Source organism: Canis lupus, chromosome 1, assembly GCF_048164855.1.
Source record: "Canis lupus baileyi chromosome 1, mCanLup2.hap1, whole genome shotgun sequence".
Classification (NCBI taxonomy): domain Eukaryota; kingdom Metazoa; phylum Chordata; class Mammalia; order Carnivora; family Canidae; genus Canis; species Canis lupus.
The window spans coordinates 98,206,419-98,226,182 of NC_132838.1; the positions used below are offsets into that span (position 1 = coordinate 98,206,419).

The window sequence follows — 19,764 nt, forward strand, 5'->3', positions numbered from 1 at the left end:
CAGGTCAATGGCTCCAAAACGTTGCTCATAGGCGAGAAAGGCCAAAGAACAGAGAGTCCCAACACTCTCCTCAAAGAAATAGACTTATGTGAAACAGTGTGGGGGAGTGCAAGCCTAAGGGAACTCTCAGAAACAGCGAAGGTTTGGACAGTAAGTCATGAAGCCGAGACTGGTGTCTTCCTGGCAGCAGTGAGCTACGCTGTAGGTTGGCTAAGTTACAGAGAATAACAGGAAAGAAACTAGAACAAACTTTAAAGTCTGGCCTCACAAATTACCCCTGGCCTGAGTTTAAATGGATCAGATAGTAGAGCAACAGATTATTTTCAGAATATTCTTGAGAACAACAGAGCAATCAGCTAACAGTTAGTGAAGCATAATTACTGGTATGATACCAAGAGAGAAAGAGCCTAACAGAGAAACGAGAGAGACGATTGAGAGAGCCCTGCGAAAACACTGGCCCCCAGAGTGACTGTCCAGGACAGCGCCCTCGGAGGACTGAAATCACGGCTGTCACACTACCGTGGAAACTGATTGCAGTGAAATACTCCAGATCATTCAACAAAGACATGAACAAATAGAGACAACAAGCCTCGGTAGGTGGAGTGGTCAGTATCCAGAATGGTGATATATGTTATCTTCATTTTAGATTTTTAACAAAAAAATTATAAAACATGCAAAGAAACAGGAAAATGTGTACTGTACACAGGGAAAACATGAGACAATGGAAGTTGCTTGTGTGGGAGCCTGAATGTGAAAGTTAGCAGACCAGTCTCCACAGATTTGCCTCTCCTGGCAAACTTTCTTTCTTTCTTTCTTTCTTTCTTTCTTTCTTTCTTTCTTTCTTTCTTTCTTTCTTTCTTTCTTTCTTTCTTTCTCCTTCCTTCCTTCCTTCCTTCCTTCCTTCCTTCCTTCCTTCCTTCCTTCCTTCCTTCCTACCTTTCTCTCTCTCTCTCTCTCTCTCTCTCTTTCTTTCTTTCTTCTTTCTTTTCTTCTTAAGCTTTTATTTATTTATTCATGAGAGGCATAGAGAGAGAAGCAGAGACACAGGTAGAGGGAGAAAGCAGACTCCCTGAGAGGAGCCCAATGCAGAACTCGATCCCAGGACCCCGGTGGCATGACCTGAGCCAAAGGCTCAACCACTGAGTCACCCAGGGGACCCTCATTCCTAGATATTTTATTCCTTTTGATGCTATCATAAACGGAATTTTCTTACCCTCCCTCTCCAATAAGTTCATTGTTAGTTTACAGAAATGCAACAGATTTTTTTTGTTTTGTTTTGATTTGTTTTGTTGCAACTGATTTTTGAATGTTGATTTTGTATGCTGTGACTCTACTGAAATCAGTTATTAGTTCTAACAGATTTTTTTGTGGAGTCTGTAGGGTTTTCACCATAAAAGATTATATGATCTATAAATAGGGATTAATATTACTTCTTATCCTCTGATTTGGATGCTTTTATTTTTTTTCTTCCGATTTCTCTGGCTAGGGCTCTTCATACTATACTTGACATTAGAATCTAAATCTCGTTTGCAATCAAAGTCAATTCTGCAGACTAAATCTGTGATTGTGGAGGTGTTTCTGAGAATGGACGTTATCTTACACACACAATTAATCAGTTACTGAGATGCTAAATTTGTTTACTAATGTGCATAGCTATGAATGAGTATTGATAGAAACAAATGAGCTCACAAATGTAAGTGCTGAAAATACCAGCTGCTTAGAGGCACCAAGTTGAAAATATTGATTTGAGTTTCAAAGTGATTACAGGGCTTTTTAACTAACTGCATATGCCAACGTGATTTTTGAACTCATGTTGTCTAATGCATAAACCCATGGTGAAATATCTTACATTTTGTGCGTTTGATTCCACATACTCTTGAGAATTTGTCCTATTTTGAGTTTTAACATTTTCTACTTCTGGAAAATTGGGGAGCGCATTACCTCCCTCCCCTCTCCAATATTAGACTTATGGTCATGTTTGTAGTTGTGTTCTGGCTGGGGTCCTTAAATTCAAGGTGTCATTTGGAAACCAGTATTTTGGTTTTGCTTATTACACTAATGAGGAAATTTGGGAAAGTCTTTAGGGGAATTCCTGGCATTCTGTAATCCCCTGCCCCAAATCTGTCAGAATCGATGTTGCCAAATAGTGGGTGTTGGTCTGTCGGACTCTGTTAGTTACTATTCTTTTTTTGGCCAGTCCCCACAATTCAAGCTGAAAATATCAGATATTCGCTTTCCCAGCTTTCTTTACAGCTAAAGATAGCCATGTGAATGGGATCCAAGGAGAGATCTATCGGAAGATTTCTAGAAAATTTTGTCCTCCCTGATAAAAAAAGAAAGGAATATGAGAAGAGCTCCTTTTCCTTTTTTCAGCCTTTGACATATTTGTATTATGTTGTAGTGGTCAGAACTGTGGCAGTCATCTTGTGGAAACCAAGTAACAAGATTGAAGAAAAAGCTAATATGTTGACGGAGAACATAAAAGAATGTATGTAAAACACCAAGATAAGACAGTAGGAGAAAAAGAGGAACAAAAGAGGTACAAAACAAACATAAAACATTAACAAATTGGTGGTAGTCTTTATCTATCAGTAATTACTTTAGATATATATGGGTTAAATTCCCCCAAATAAAAGACACAGAGTGGCTGAGTAGATTTTTTTAAAAAAAGATCCAATTATATATTATCTATAAGAGACTCACCTTAGCTTTAAAGACACAGAAGGTTGAAATTAAATACGTGAAAGGAGATATTTTACGCAAATGGAAACCAAAAGAAAGGGTCCTGGGATTGAATCCCGCATCAGGCTCCCCTCAGGGAGCCTACTTCTCCCTCTGCCTGTGTCTCTGCTTCTCTCTGTGTCTCTTGAATAAATAAATAAAATCTTAAAAAAAAAAAACTATCATGAGACAAAGTCTATATAATGACAAAAGGGTCATTTCATCAAGAAAATATAACAATTGTAAATATATATATATGCACCCAACACCAGAGCACCTAAATATAGTAACAGAATTGAAGAGACAGATAGCAGTACGATAATGGCAAGGAATTTCTACACCCCACTTTACAGTAATGGATGTTATAATAGCTCCTGATTTTGAGTATTTTCTTAGTCTAGCTAAGTGTGTGTTGATTTTATTTATCCTGTCCAAAATCATTGTGGTTTTGTTGATATTTGATATTCAACAAGGGTGCTAAGAACACAAAATAGGAAAAGAATACCTCCTCAACAAGTGGTGTTACTGGGCATCCACATACCGAAGAATGACATTATCTCACACCACACACAAAAATAAACTCAAAATAGATTAAAGACTTAAACATAAGACCTGGAACCATAAAACTAGAGAAAATAAAACATAGAGAAAACATTTCTTGTGCAATAATTTTTTGGATCTGACATGCAAAGCGCTGGGAACAAAGTTAAAAAAAAAAGAAAGAAAAAAAAAAAGAAGAGATAAATGGGATTACATCAAACCAAAAACTTTTGCACAGCAAAGGAAACAAACAAGAGAGTGAAAATATTTGCAAACCATCTAACTGATAAGGGGTTAATATCCATGCTATTTCATGCTATTTAAGGAACTCCTTCAACCGAAGAACAAAAAAGCCAAATAACCTAATTTTAGAAAGAGCAATAGACTATTAGTTGCTTCAAGGCGACATACAAATGGCTGACAAGTATATAAAATGACTTTCAAAATCACTAACACTCAAGGAAATGCAAATCAAAACCACAGTGAGATGTCACCTCACACCTGGCAGAAATGTTATTATTAGAAAGATGAAAAATAACAAGTGTTGGTGAGAATGTAGAACAAAGAGGGAGTTTTTGGAACGTGAGAATGTAATTTGACACAGTCACTGGAAGGCAGTATGGAGAGATCCTCTCTGGCCAATGGTTGTGCCAGTTGTGCCAGTTGGCTGCTCCTTTGTATGTCAATGTCCAGCCAGGGTCTGACACATAGGAAGCACCTGACATCTGTTTGTTGGGTGATGCTAGATGACCCTGATGCTAAATCTCTCCCGGATTCTCCCAGGAGCATGGTATTTAGCTGGGCTTCTGGCCTGAGGTCTGCTGGGAAGAAGACAATCCAAGCACACATTGCTCTAACCTCCTTCCATGGGCATCTGCGACCCTGGGCAGAAGCCGATCTCTCTCATTTCTCATTTCTCAAGGTTGGGGATGAAACAAGGCAATATATTGATTAAACACCAACTCTGTGTTGGGTGTCCTGTGTAGATAGAATCCCCCTCTGGCCAGAAGGCAGACCATAAAATGACTATGAGACAGTGTGATAAGAGTCACACTGGAGCTGAGGAGGTTGGGGGTTCAGCAGGTGACTACAGTGAGGGGATCCTAGGCCATGACAAGTGGGCCATGTCAAACATGTTCATGGGGACATGAAGCAGATGTTACTCCCTGGGAGGGCATGTGGCTTAAAAGGCTGGCATCACACAGCAGAAGATACAGCTGAGCAGGAGACATTGGCATGGCCCTCAGCCCAGCACGAGGAGCCTGTGGTCAGGCCTGGCCATCGGAATGCCCACGCTGGACCTGTCCTGTGGGGCCCTTCCAGCAGAGGCACTCATAGGGTAAGAGGACGCACCCACCTCGGGCCTGCACTCCTCATTCTAGATCATGCTTGGGGTACCCTAAACCACAGAAATCCCTGTGAAAACATCCCAAGCCCACCTCCACTTGGCCTCTTCCCAAGAGCTGACCATGCCTGCAATGAGCCCTTCTGGCCCTGAGGGGCAGCCCAGAGATTAGAGGCACCAGTGTACCTGCCCACATGTTTGTGCATGAGCACCTGGGTCATGGTCTCCTTGGGGTTGGGACCAGAGCTGTAACATATCTGGACATGTGATGCATGGACCATTCTTCCCCCCTGCCATGGTCTCTGCAGTCATGAGCCACACAAGAATGCGCAGATGTTATCTAAACCAGTGAGCACCTGGAGTCTGGGTGAGCAGTGAGAGCGTAGGTGCGTGTCCCAGCCCTGAGATGTTATTAGGTGGGTGATGGCCTGCAGGCACGGGGCAGGGAGCCGTGTTAGAGGGACCCTGCGCAGCCGCAGACAGGATATGCTCTGAGCAGAACCTGGACTATTGTTCTGGCCCACACATTAGTTATGTGGGCTTGGACTGTCATTTCCCAGAACAGTCACTCACAATCATCTGCAAATGTGAGCTCATCCCTGTGCCATTATTTATTTATTTTAAGGAAGTATTTATTTAGTTGAGATAGAGAGAGAGTGAGCAGCGGGGAAGGACAGAGGGAGAGAGAGGGAAAAATCTCAAGCAGATTCCCCACTGAGCATACAGCCCAACACCAGGCTGGATCTCACGACCCTCATGACTTGAGCCAAGATCAACGGTCAGACGCTCAACTGACTGAGGCACCCAGGTGCCTTTAGTAAGGAACATGTTGTGGAAATCCCAGAAGCAGCCTTGGGCACACGCCCCAGTGGGGGCCTCCTCCCCTCTGCTGGAAGGAGCAGCCCATTCAGGAAGGGAGACGACCCCTTGAGCTTCACTGTGGTGAGCTGGGGTAGAAGCGTGCAGCGCCCCCCACTTGGGACCTTTCTGGACAGTGCAGGGCAGCCTCTGAGCCCACGAGCGTGGCACACTTGCAGGTGTCTCCCCACAGGCCGCGTGCACAGGTTCCAACGGCAGGGCTTGTGTGCAGCCTGGTGGGACTACAGTCTTTGATTCTGGAACCCCTGCCCAGAGGATGCATTCTAATGGCTTCTGCAGAAGGTCAGTCGCCTTCTGAGAATCTGATGTCTGCCAATGAAAGGTTCAAGACTTCCTCAAAATGTGGTGGGAATAGCTGTCTTTGGATTTCCCCTAGGAGTTTAGGGGGCATTTTTTTCCCTTATTAATTTTTTTTAAAAGAAAAATAAATTGCAGCCTATGTTGTTCTTGGAAAGGAGAAAGGACCCCCAGATGTTCCTTGTTCTCTGTTTCGATGCAGCAAGCACGATCCCCTTCAGGCTGTCCTGGGGCACTGCTCGGTGTTGGGGAGAGAGACCCCCCCAGTGGGCCTGCAAGGGGACACAACCTTGGGTCTACAGTGGGGCTGGAGGTGCCCTGTAACCTTGCCCCCTCAGCAGGGACAGGGGGTGAGGCCACAACCCTTCCAAGTAAACAAGACCCAAATGTTTATTCAGTGCTTGCTGTGCAGAAACCAACAGAAACTTCTTTTTTTTTGTGATGCACTGTCACGCCGGTGGGCAGCTTGGACACTGAAGCCCCAGTTTCATCTGTATGACGGAAAGAGCAAGAGAACCAGGCACTTTGGTTTTGGGGAGAAAATGAATCACAGGAAAGTGAGCTTCCATTGCCGACCACACCGCAGGCACCAGATGGACCTTCCGACTTCCCCACGTGGACGTTAGCTGGGTATCGCTGTGCTGGCAGGGCTGGTGCTGCTGTCCTCTCTGCAGCCACCACCTTCCCCGGGGGCACAGATGCCTTATCAGGTGACGAGTGTGAGCCAGGATCCGTCCTGGGCTCTGGCGTCGTTGACCGAGGGCAGCGAAGGTGGAGGGTGAGTGACGGGATTTTGTGTGTGGACAAACCCCTCCTCCTCCGGCTGCCGAGTGTCCATGCTTTGCCAGGTCGTGTGCGAGGGGCCTGCATACAGTATCCCTCAAATACATGCTTATCACACCTGTTCGGGCATCACGTCTGGTTCTGGGTGCATGGCCCCCTGCAGCGGCCACGCAGGCACCTGCATCCACCCCACGATCCAGCAGGGACACACACTTGCTCCCCAGGACAAGGTCGAGAGGCAGGGCAGCCACCTCACTTCATATATGGAGACCCGGACAGACGGCACCCTCGGCGTCCAGAGGAGTCAGGGCACCGGCTCCAGCCCCGAGGCTGGGTGGGAGCTCCGCGTGCTCATCACAGGGTCTGCAAGCCTGTGAGGACTCTCCGTGAGCCACAGTCACACTGACAAAAGCTCTCCTGGACTTTGCGAGGAGGAGCTCAGTGTGCCACGAGCTCTAAAATGAGAGTTTAGACCATTTTCAGGTCACATCATGGCAAGTGGTGGGAGTGGTTTCAGTCTAGGTCTGACTCCCCATCCCGGGACCCTGGCACCCGCCCCACAGCCCCCAGGGTGGGAAGAAGGAATGAAGGAGCAGAGGGAGAGATGACGCCGGACCTCCTGACCCACAGGCAGCAACAGGGTAGTCCCTGCAGGCACGGTGACAGCCAGCCAGCCAGCGCAGGGGCGTCTGCACGGCCTGATGGGTCAGAGGCCAGGCCCAGTAGGTTGGAGGGAATGGGGATGCAGATGAAGTTTGGCCAAGGCCTGGAGGCGGGAGTGCAGACGGGGAGCAGCCAGGCCGTGTGAGAGGAGCCAACCGTCTGCTGACTGGGGGATTGGGGTACTGAGCAGACAGATGGCCGGGGACCCCGGAGCCTCTCCCTGTGGTCATGTGCAGGAGGGGAGAGTGATCTAGGCTGCTGGCAGCAGCTCCCACAGTGAGCTCATCAGAATGTTCTGGGTTCACAGAGACAAGTGCAGGCGCGGAGGAAGCACTTCTGCTCTGAGGGGACCGTCGGCGTCCCTGCGGCTCTGGCCTGTCCAGCGCTGCACAGTGTGTGGGGTTCTCATCATCACAGGATGACTCCATGTCCTGCCACTTCATTACCTGGCCCTTCTAGCAGAACCAGAGGCACGGAAGCTGACAATCCTGGGTCCTGGTGGCTCGAGCGCGCCCATCATGCAGACGCGTGTGTCCTGATGCAGGATGTGGGCTCTGTCCTCACGGTCTCGTGCATCCTCCGCGCTGCCTCCCAAGGGGTGGGGACCAGGTGCTCTTGGGCCCTCTTATTGGTGCAGAGCTTCGGGGTCCGCCTGGAACCCCAGCAGCATGCCCCAGCCCCCCAGCTGTGACTCAGCAACTCTTGGGTTGTAAACAGGTTTTTTTTTCTTTTCAATAATAACGATATAACACATGAGTTAACACATTTAGAAAAATTCTAAAGAATAAGTAACGATGACCCCTAGTAGTTACTGACTTTTGGGCCAGGGTGTGCTCTGCGCTGGGAAAGCACAATCTCATTTAAACAAGCATCAGCTCCTGGAGGGACTCTCTCTGCCCCTCTACTTGCGACAAAGAGAAGTTGCACCGATTGCTGGAGGCCACACACTGTCCGAGGAAGCCTTGATTTGAGCCGATGCCCGTGAGTCCACGATGCCTTAATTTTGGGCCGTGGGTTTCAGTGAAACCAGCAATGCCCGAAGGGGTGTCCTTCCTCTGAAGGAGCCCAGAATTCACAGAAATGGGTGCTGTGAGCTCCTGAGCAGAGGATGCAGGCCACACAGGGTCCTTTTTAGGAGGGGGACGCGGCTGGGGTAGACTTGTCCTGATGGCCCCGTGGGTCCTGCATGCCAGGGTGGCCGAGGGCAGGCGATGAGCACTTCTGGGCTTAGATAGATAGAAGATGCCAGGAGCTGCATTTCATCAGTACTTAAAAAAAAAAAAACTCAGACATGAGGTCTGGGAGGAAACGGTTTTGCTGAGTATTTTGAAATACCCAGGGAATCAAATACTTCATTTTGATTTTGAAAAAATTAAGCAGGTACATCAGGTTTTCTGACGGCAGAGGTCCATTCGCCAGGTTTCCTGTGACTCTGTCCTTGGGGGAAGGTGTTGGGTCATAGTCCAGGGTCCTAAGCCATGGGCAGAGCCTGAGGTCATCTGGGCAAGAAGAAGGGGGAGAAATGTTCAGGGCTTGCTGCAAGCCTTTCTTTCCTCCATCCCTTTCCTGATTTTCCCCAGGAACCCCCACCTGGCCCTTCCCTTCCTGCTCAGCAGATGCCCTAGGTCCCTGCCCTATTCAGGGCCCACAGGCAGGGGAGGCGGGGTGGGGGGCGCCTCATCATAAAATGATGTAAAGCAAGAATGATGCTTCCTACCATGCAAGGCAGCTTTGTGCACTTCACAACCTGTACAATTGGACATGACCGCCCAGCTTGCCTCCGTCTCAGCCAGAACATCAGGGTGACGCTGGTCAAGTCTGGCCTGGCTCTGGAGAAGGCGCCCTGACTCCTCATGCACTGCATCTCCCCTCCTCTCCTGCCTCCCTTCCTGCTCCTCTAAAACCATCCACATTGTTGCCTCCCTTGGCCCCCCTACCCACAGTAACGATGGCCCCTGTCTCCTCCCTGCTACCACACACACCCTGGAAGCCGTACTCATCCCCCCCTCAACACCCCTCCGCTCCCCCTGCATCTCATCAGGACAGGCTCCCAAGCCCTGCTCCCACCTTGCTTCCCTGCTCTTCCTCCTTCACCCCACCCCCACCCCACTGAGCATCGCTGCTCTGGGGTTCCAGTTACTTGGGGTGCACCCAGGGGACACTTCCGGGGAGGGCGCACATCCTCACAGCCCCCAAGGCCAGCGCTGCTGTCCACCAGAGCCTGAGTCAGGACCACGCAGACTCCTCACTCCGGTCCAGGATCACCAACCCATGACATGGGGCCCCTGCACCGACCCCTTCAGGTCCTCAGATAATTTCCTGCCTGGGAAGGAAACGTAAGGCACCCGCGTGCTGAAATGGGGAATTGGGGAGCGTCCAGGCCTGCCTGGTGACCACACACCTGTGGTGCCCCAGTCCATCATCCTCCACAGAGGCTGTCTCCTGGGGGCCCCCAGGCTCCCTCCTCCTTCTCCTCGCTCTGAGCACCTCAGGTCCCTTTCTTTCTTTTTTTTTTTTTTAAATTATTTTTTATTGGTGTTCAATTTGCCAACATATAGAATAAAACCCAGTGCTCATCCCATCCAGTGCCTCCCTCAGTGCCCATCACCCAGTCACCCCCACCCCCCGCCCTCCTCCCTTTCTACTGCCCCTTGTTCGTTTCCCAGAGTTAGGAGTCTCTCATGTTCTGTCTCCCTTTCTGATATTTCCCACTCATTTTTTTCTCCTTTCCCCTTTATTCCCTTTCACGATTATTTATATTCCCCAAATGAATGAGAACATACAATGTTTGTCCTTCTCCGATTGGCTTACTTCACTCAGCATAATACCCTCCAGTTCCATCCACGTTGAAGCAAATTGTGAGTATTCATCATTTCTAATGGCTGAGGAATATTCCATGGTATACATAGACCACAGCTTCTTTATCCATTCATCTGTTGTGACGGAGAGCTGCTGGGCCTCAGGGTCTTGGCCCCAGAGCCGCTCTGCCCCAGCGTGCCGTCTCTGCACTCTAATCACAGCTAAGGCTGGCCTTGTCCCCTGTCCCCAGGGCCCATGGAGCCTGCAACCATGAGGGGCTTGGCATCTGTGCGACAAGTGAACGCAGCCGTGTGACTTCACAGTTACACCCCAGACTTGTTTTCCTCTCCAGCCCCGGGGTGGGGTGCTCCCTGCAGAAGCCCCACGCACAGAGAAAGGAGAGGTTTCAGCTCCGGGGGCTCCTCCCTGCAGGCAGGTTCCAAGGCGGGGTCCCCAGGACCTCCAGGCGCCTTCTCCCACACACAGGGGCAGTGCCCCGGCCAACTTCGCAGTGGGGGAGGCCAGGTCTTTCCTTCTTCGGGTGCAGCTCCCCATCCCTCTCGTGCAGACATATAATAACTTTTCTTTTTTTTTTTTTTAAATTTTTATTTATTTATGATAGTCACAGAGAGAGAGAGAGAAAGAGAGAGGCAGAGACATAGGCAGAGGGAGAAGCAGGCTCCATGCACCGGGAGCCCGACGTGGGATTCGATCCCGGGTCTCCAGGATCGCGCCCTGGGCCAAAGGCAGGCGCCAAACCGCTGCGCCACCCAGGGATCCCTCGTGCAGACATATATGTTCCTAGAAAGCCAACGGCAGAGCCTGCCGGGGACACGCCCGTGCTCCTTGTGCGGATCACCTAACGGGATGTGGAGACAGAATGGGGGCTCAGTGGGGTCAGGGTCGGAGCTCCGGGCTGGCATTGAACTTGCTCCTTAGGAGGCCAGCAGCATGAGCTGGGGGGGCCTGATTCAGCTCACAGCCCCTGCCCACCTGCCTTCCCCTCGCTCCTGACAGCTGGTCCTTCTGTCATCACATAATTCTACTTATATACACGGTGCAAGGTTTTCCTCCCCAAATCCCTATTTCCAAAGAGCACAGCAAGGAAGAGCCTCTGAGAGCTGGTCCTCACCCCCGGGGCTGCCGTGCTGAGCCCCCCCACGCACTGCACTGCTCTGATCCCCACTCCTGGCCTCTAGAAAGCTGCGGGGGCCCCATTCCCTGGGACTGGCCTCTCAGCCCTCACACTCCCCTGCACCTGCTTGGACCTGTGGGTTTGCCCCCCGCCCGCCGTGCCCTTGCTGCCCCTGGAGGCCACCCCGCCATCTCCACACTCAGGAGGAGGAAAGGCAGGGTGGCCGGCGCCTGGGGTTGCCCATTGCGCCCGGGGCTGCGAGCCTGCTGAGAGCCTGGGGGGCCGCCTGGCAGAGGCAGCTGCGGAGTCCCCGTGTGCACACAGCGCAGGACCCCATCGCGGGGACGGCCGTCCAGGGCCCGCCACGGGGACCCTCCGCGGATGCTCAGGACTCCTTCCGGGTCCCGGGGTGGGAAGTCGAGCTCGTGGGGCCAGGAGCCAAGTTACCTGAGACGGACTCAAGGTGAAGCGCAAGGCAGGCAAGGTGGGGGTGGGGGTGGGGCCCTGTCCTCCCAACCCCCAGCCTCCCCCTCCCCCACCATGGCCTCAGGCCCTCAGGGGGCAGGCGAGTGCCTCCCTGGCAGGCAGCGTGGTGTTGGTGTCTCCTGGGGGCTGAAGCAGGAGTGAGGTTCTCTTAGGAGAAAAATGAACACAAAGAGCAGAGATGCGCAGCCAGAGCTTGGGGTCGCATCCTTGGGGGCACCACGCCCGCCTCAATGCTCTGCTGCCGCCATCCCCAAACTCTTATTAATCTGGAACACAGAGCCCAGTCCCTCAGAGTATGTTGGGTCCTACTGAGCGCTGCAGGGAAAGTGTGTCTTAGATTCAGCCGGCTGACGGGGAGCTCTCTCCAGCCCGGGCCCACGGGTGCTGCAGAGCATCTCTGGCCGCGCCTTTTCTCTCTGCATCTGGATGCTCCCACTTTTTTTTTTTTTAAGATTTTATTTATTTATTTGAAAGAGAGACAGAAAGAGAGAGAGCACCAGCAGCGGAAGGGGCAGAGGGAGAGGGAGAAGCAGACTCCCCACCGAGCAGGGAGCCCAAGCAGGACTCGATCCCAGGACCCTGAGGTCATGACCTGAGCCGAAGGTAGATGCTTCACCAACGGAGCCCCCTAGGCGCCTCTGAATGCTCTTACTTCTTAATGTTCTCTAATTCATTCTTGACCTGCCTGGCTCCCCTTCTAACCTGGGGTGAGGGCCCTGCGCACAGCTCTTGACCCTAAGTGTTCCAGACACAGCCTCACCTGAGAGGGGCTTTCTCAGCTGTCATAGGGCAAGGAGGAAGAGCACCTCAGTTGACAAGATCTTTCCAGAAAGCCCTTCACCAAGTAGTCTCTTTGTTTTAACTGAGGGCTGAGGCTTTGGAGGTAAATATGGATTTCAAGGAGACAGAGTGTTATCTTAATGTGGAAATGTCACGCGGAGAAGCCCAGGTGATGGCTGGTGCAGGGGGACCCTGGGCCAGCTCTGGTTCACTCACTCGAGGGACAATGGGCCCTGGGAATAAGCAGGGAGGGGCCAGCAGGAATCTGAGGGGGGCTCTTTAGTGAGAAAGATGGGCTGTGGTGACAGGTAGAAGGGGGTAAGGGTAGCAGGAAGTAGGTGGCGACAGTCTGAGATTTCCAAGGGCCCAACTAGGAACGGTTGGAAGATAAGTGCCTGCCTTGGAATTCCTCCTGGGCGCCGGGGAAGGAGCATGATGACGAGCCGCAGGAAGCAGGCAAATTGAACCCAAAAAGCCATGCAAGTCGAAGAGACTGTTGTTCCAGAGCCTGGACACATGGACGGCAGCAAGCAGGGGGCTGGCGGGGCTCAGCAGGGCTTCGCCCAGTCCCTCCATTTGGCCTCCTTGGACACAGCTGGCTGTCCTGAACAGAAGGAGGGGAAAGTGCATTTCCCAAGGCCAAACCTTGGCCGAAGCCTCTAATTTTACTTCCACAAGTGTGTGCTGATGGGTTCTGAAAGGGAGGAGGCGGGTCATCGATCACACACAGCCCTCTGCTGAGCTGTAATCAGCTGCAGCTGCCGCCGGCCTGGGCCTGGCAGGCAAATGGCATCAGGATGCAGCCTTCCCGGGACCCCACATTCTCCGCCAGCCTGGGGGCAGGGGGCAGTCTATTATTAGGAGTGGCCCAAGACCTAAGTTTGCAGAACTCGTTGCTCTGGATTAAAACCACATTTGCAGGAAGTATCAACGGGGGTGGGGTGGGGGGGAAAAGCGTACATTCAGGCCTCCTTGGGGCTGGCAGGAAGAGGGCTCTGGGCCGCCATTTACAAATTCTTTCATAACATCCTCAGTTTTCTCGATTTTTCATCTAAATCCAAAAGCTGCCCCTCCTTTATAAGAATATGGTCACTAGGTCACCAGAAAATGCCCCAGAGCAGAGACTGTCTATTAGAACAACTTCCTTTTGCATTCGTCTGTGGGTGGACACTGGGGTTGCTTCCATTCCTCGGCAACCGTAGATAAAGTTGCAGTGAGTACAGGGGCGCGTGTGTCTTTCCGAATGCATGGTTTCGTTTTCTTTAGGTAAATACCCAGTAGTAGAATTATTGAATCACATGGCATTTCTATTTTCAATTTTTTGAGGAACTTCAAAAGACGGTACATAGCTACACCTGTGGGGAGCTGTTGTACACCTGACACTGGTGTTATGTGTCAACTACAATTAAATTAAAAATATATAAAGATAGATGGATGAGTGGATGGATGGATAGATAGATAAATGGATGGATGGATGGATGCAGATGGATGGCTAGTTGGATGGATGGATGGATGGATGGATGGATGGATGGATGGATGGATAGATAAGTAGATAGAAGAACAGTTAAAGCACCCAAGAAACATGGGAGCTCTGACCATGATCAGTGTCCTGAAGATGCACTTGGCTCAGTGTGGGGCTTGAATGGGTCATGTTTCAAGAGGTTCACAAACTCCCACTGTTTTGCTTGGTGAAGAAAATTATAAATCTTATCGTGTCATCTGTCTAGTGCTTTCAATGGAAACATGCCTCTCGGGACATGGAGAGAGGAAAAGGACTGTGACAGGGATTAGAAGGAGCTATAGTCCAGAAATAAAGGCACATGCAGGGCTGATTTCTTTGTCCTTTAAAACCACTTTATTGAGGTGTGACCAACATGTTAAAAGTCGTAGTAGGTAATGGACACAACTCCGTGAGTTAGGTGCTAAGCTCATACCTGTGAACCCAGATGGTCCTTGGGGCCATAACAAATCCACCACCTCCCCATGCTCCTCCTGCCCCTTTGTGACTATGATGCATGTGTAACGTCCAACATAAGATCTACCCTCTTAGGAAATGTTGGGAATATAGTGCAGCACTGCTAGCCACAGCACTGGGGCAGGTCTCCAGGCTGTATTTGTGTCACATAACTGAAACTCCGTCCCGTGGGACCATCACCCTGCATTTCCACTCACTCCAGACCTTGGTGACCACCCTTCCATCTCTCCTTCTGTGAGTTTGACTAAATTCCACATATAGTGAGATTACACAGCATTTGTCTACATGTCTGCCTTATTTCACTACGTATAATGAACTCCAGGTCCATCCATTTGTCCCAATTGAAAGAATTGCCTTCATTTTATGGCCAAATAATATCTCAACGTGCACACTTTGTGTGTGTGTGTGTGTGTGTGTGTGTGTGTGATATTTTCTGTACTTATTCATCCATGGATAGACATTCCGGTTGTTTTCATATCTTGGCATTGTGAGTAATGCTGCAATGAACATGGGAGTTCAGATATCTCTTCAAGATCCTAATTTAAATTCCTTTGGATGAATACTCAGACATGGGGTTGCTGGATCATGGGGTAATTCTATTTACCACTTTTTGGGGAGCCTCCATACTGGTTTCCACAGCAGCTGCACCAGTTTTCATTCCTGCCAACAGTGCACGAGGGCTCCCTCTTCTCCGTGTCCCTGCCATAGCCATCCTTACAGGTGTGACATAGCACCTCACAGTGATTGTGATTCGCATGTCCCTGACGATGAGTGTTGTTGAGCACCTTTAATCTACTCATCGCCCATCTGTATGTCTTCTTTGCAGAAATGTCTATTCAGATTTTTTGCCCATTTTTAATAGGATTATGTGGGCAGGTGCCATCGAGTTGTAGAAATCCCTATATATTTTTAATATGAATCCCTTAGCAAGATATTCTCTCATTCCAGAGGTTGCTTTTTCATTTTTTGATGGTGTCCTCTGCTTGCAGAAGCATTTGCTTTGATTACAGTCTCACTTGGCTTCTCTCTGTGTCAGCTGTGCTTATGGTGTCAGATCTAAAAAAACCATTGCCGAGACCAACATCAAGGGGATTTTTCCATGTTTTCTTCCAGGAGATTTTTGGTTTCAGGTCTTACATTTAAATCTTTAGTCCATTTTGAGTTGATTTTTGTGTATGATGTAAAGTAAGGGTCCAACTTTATTCTTTTACATGTGGCTGTCTGGTTTTCCCACACCACTAATCGAAGAGACTGTCCTTCACCTTGGGCATTTTCCTGCACTCTTACCCTAGACTAGTTGACATGTGAGTTTGTTTCTGGGATTTCTGTTCTATTTTATTGATCTATGTGTCGGTTTTTATGCTAACACTGTTTTGATTACGTAACTTTATACTATAGTTGGAAAGCAAGTTTTTATGTATTTATTTAGAGAAAGAGAATGAGAGAGGGCACAAGCAGAGGGAGGGGCAGAGGAAGAGGGAGAAGCGGGTTCTCCACTGAGCAGGGAGTGAGCCGCACATGAGGTTCAATCCCAGGACCCTGAGATCATGACCCGAGCTGAAGGCAGACACTTACCCGACTGAGCCACCCAGCAAATCAAGAAATACAATGCCTCCAGCCTCATTAGTCTTTCCCAAGATTGCTTTGGCTATTTGGGTTTTTTTTATGATCCCATAAAAATTTTAGGACTGTTTGTTCTATGTCTGTGAAAGATGCCACTGGGATTTTCATATGGATTGCATCACTTGGGGCAATTTGAACATTTAACAATATTGATCCTTCTAACTCATGATCATGGGATATCTTCCCATTTATTTGTGTTTTCCTTAATTTCTTGTATTAATGTCTTAGTGATTTCGGTGTACAGATCTTTGGTCTCGGTCCTGCCAAGGCCTGGGTGTGCAGATGGCCGACAGATGTGTCTACAATACTGGGGGCTGAGCAAACCTTCGGGAAGACTGAGCAGGGATGGACCCCAACTACACACAGGGGAGAGCCAGGGCCAGCTCGTCTGGCACCGAGGAGTGCTTCACTGGCAATGTCAGAGGGACTCGTTCTGACTGGTGGGGCCGCATACAGCCCTGCAGGCCAGCTATGTCTCCGTGCTGTGTCCCACCACACGCTTCCACGTCCTCCAGCTACATGTGAAACCACAGGGTGTTTGGACACTAGGTTTTTCTGGATGTTTGCGGCAAGACACCAAATGAGCGCAGGCTCCTACTGGAGCCATGGGCTTCCGGCTTACTCAAGATTAGGTCCCCAAAGGCCCTGAAAAATAATCTAGTCCAGTGATTTTCACATGTTCAAAGCAGCTCAATGCTTCTCTCAAAATTTTAGACAGAAGCTTGATATATGAAACCCATGCAAGAGTAGCTTCTCTAACAGGTGGAGAGAGTCTCACACCCCCAGTTCCAAGGATATTCTTGGCCTGGCCCCTCCAGCGCCCGGCTGCAGACCCCACTTAACCTTTGAAAACTCACTGTGCCAACTCAGGCTGCCCGTGGACAGAGGACATGGGGTCCAGAGAAGCTGGTCCCCACACGCCTCCAGAGGAGGGATGGAGCCGCACCTGGTGTCACTCTGCAGATACCGTTCCCACGCCAGCACTAACCTCCCACCCGCTCTCCGCCTCTACGTCCTCCCACGGGGGGCAGCGAAGGCTCAGCTCACCTCTCAACTGGCGGGAAAGGGAATTAGGGAGAAAGAATCTTGCATCACATATCTGCTCGGGGTCATAAGCCATTCCAGGATGGAGTGTTATTTCTCACAACTCTGTGGGCTGACCACAGATTTTCTGCTGGTCTCACGCTGGGTGACTCATGCATTCAGCTGCAGGCGACAGTGCCAATTCCACGATCCTCCCCAAGGAGGAGGGGCATTGGGCCAGGGTGGGTTTCGGGCTTCCTTGGGGGATCTAATCAAATGGCCAATAATGTCAGAACAGATCCAACCCTCTTCATTTAAAGTGAATCCTACAACTACTCATTTGTTCATTCAACAAACATGTATCAGAGCACCAGGAATTGAGCAGAGGCTGGTGGGAAGGACGTGTTCCAGATCATTCCCAGCTCCCAAGAGGGAAACATAGAGCAGACAGTTACCCCAGTATCCTGGACACACCTGGAAAGCACAGAAGAGGGGCCCCTGATGCCACATGGGCAGGTCAGGGAACTTTTCACCAGACAGTATGACCACACTGAGTCTTGAGGACGCGTAGGGAGGAACAGGTATGGGGACACAGGACAAAGGGGAATGTGGGCTGGGTGCAGAGCTCGTCTTGTTTACCAGCCACCTAAGACTTTTCTATCCAAAACACATTCTTTAGGAGAGGTTGCCACCTGGGGAAGGGGTCACTTTTCCTGACAGAGGGAAGAGGAAATGGAGGGAACAAAGGTCTGAAGCTCTGGCTCCACTCGGAAGCAGAAATCCAGGGTCTCAGTGTGTCTGGGGGCGATGGGGAGGTGTCGCCAAGGCACCGGGTTATCATCCAACTGTGGCTCGCGATTGTGTATAAGTGGCTTATTTCACCCAAATAGTGTGACATTCTTAGGAAAGCAGTCCCAGTGTGGCATGCGATCCATGGTATTTTAGTGTCCTGGTCTATTGTTGACTTTATCACCTGCCATATTATGAACCCCCACCTCAGGGCCCCCCCATCCTTGGCCACAGCCTCCACCTTCAGGGCCTCCCCATCCTTGGTCACGGCCTCCATCCTCAGGGCCTCCCCATCCTCAGCCACAGCCTCCACCCTCAGGGTCTGCCCATCCTTGGCCATGGCCTCCATCGTCAAGTTTTTCCCATCATTCCGAATGACTGCTGCCCCTCCAACCACTGTGTCTACACTCCAGGTTCATGAAGGAGGAAAAACGGAGGACAGGGAAGGGATGACACGTGACATCCAGTTCTTTTGAGGACCTTCCTGGAAGCCCTGCCTGCTGTTCACGTCCCTCTCACCGCCCGGATCCAGGGCCTCCACCCACCTGCCTGCAGGACGGAAAGTGTCCCGTGGCAGAAGCTGGCTCCCAGAGTAAAGTCAGACTCCGCCTGCAGAAGGAGCGGGGCTGCCGGGCAGGCCACCAGCCATTCACTGCAGCGCACACGGTGGGAGGTGGGGAGGAGTGGGTCAGGGAGCCCGGGGGGACGCAGGAGCCCCTGCCAGCTCTTTGCGGGGGTGGGGGTGCAGTGGGAGAGGCGTGTGGGCTGTGAGCAGGCGAGCGTCACACGTGCCACCCTGCAGCTGGAAGGGCAGGAAGGGGCGCTGCGTGAACCAGCGTGGTTCTCAGTGGCGCCTCAAAAGAGGTGTAGACGGGCGGGGAGGACCCACCGTTCCCGTGCAGCCGGCTCACAGGGGAGCCAGGACCGCAGCCCCCCGTGTCCTGCGTGTGCCTCGCCCGTGGGCCCCAGGTACTTCAGCTGGACACTCTATCAGGATCCATAAGATCCACGCTGTCCCCCCCGGGGTCGGTACGTGAGCGATGCTGCAAGGGACAGCTGGTCTCCATGTGATTCATGTTCTGGGGCTGCTCCCCGCTCAACAGCCTCTCAGACATCTTTTGGAAGTTGGCTGTGTTTGCCCTTCGGTGTTGTTCAGAGACTGGGTAATAAAAATGCAAAATGCAACATCTGTGCTAAAAAAGAGAACTACGGTGCTGGACGCAGGGCGGGGAGCTTCGCAGGGGCCCTGATGCCTGCTGGCCGATGAGGTGATGACGCTGGGGATTTGCACTACCGGCAGGAAGAAGTGGATGGACCCGGCTGCTTCACGTCTGAACTTCATCGTTTTAAATCCCGGCGTTCAGAAGTGGGGCAAGTCCAGCAGGGGACGGGGGTTGTGTCCCCCAGGGCAGGAGCATCCATGCCAGCGGGTTCTGATCCAGGCATGGTGGCCGGCCTCCCGTCCCCTTTGGAGTGGACACGTCCACGGGGCTTGGGGTCAGCTGTCCCCTTCCACGAGCTGGCCTCCTCGCGGGGCTAGCATCACAGTAACGACTCTCCCGGGACAAGCATGCTGATGCAAGATCTGCCCCCCTCTCCCTCTTCCGCCAAGAATAATAAACAGCTCCAGGCCCAGATCTGGGCTGATGTGTATCTCCCGGGCTGCAAGAACAAACAATGTCTTCCCATTTGGTTGAGACATCCTGCCGTTTGGAGCTTAAAACACAAGATGCAGGACCCTGAGCCCTTCCCGGGAAGGCTGGCTGGGCTGGGAACCCACATGCGGATCACAGTCACTGTGCCTTGGCCTCAGAAGTGTGGAGGATTAAGAGGAAACCAGGGAGAGGACGAGAGCAGTGGTTCCAGAGAAAGCACCATGGGAGAGGTGGGGGGGCGGAAGGTGGCAGAAGGACTGAGCGGGTGCAT

General features: G+C 50.9%; 1 long non-coding RNA gene across 1 annotated transcript in view; it reads right to left on the reverse strand.

Moving 5' to 3' along the window:
• Positions 1–5,246: 5,246 nt before the first annotated feature.
• The window catches only part of LOC140622888 (uncharacterized), a 68,151-nt gene continuing 53,633 nt past the window's right edge, over positions 5,247–19,764 (reverse strand). Inside the window, exon 3 of the long non-coding RNA XR_012022574.1 lies at positions 5,247–8,727. This is a non-coding gene — a long non-coding RNA (uncharacterized lncRNA). The remainder of the gene's footprint in view (positions 8,728–19,764) is intronic.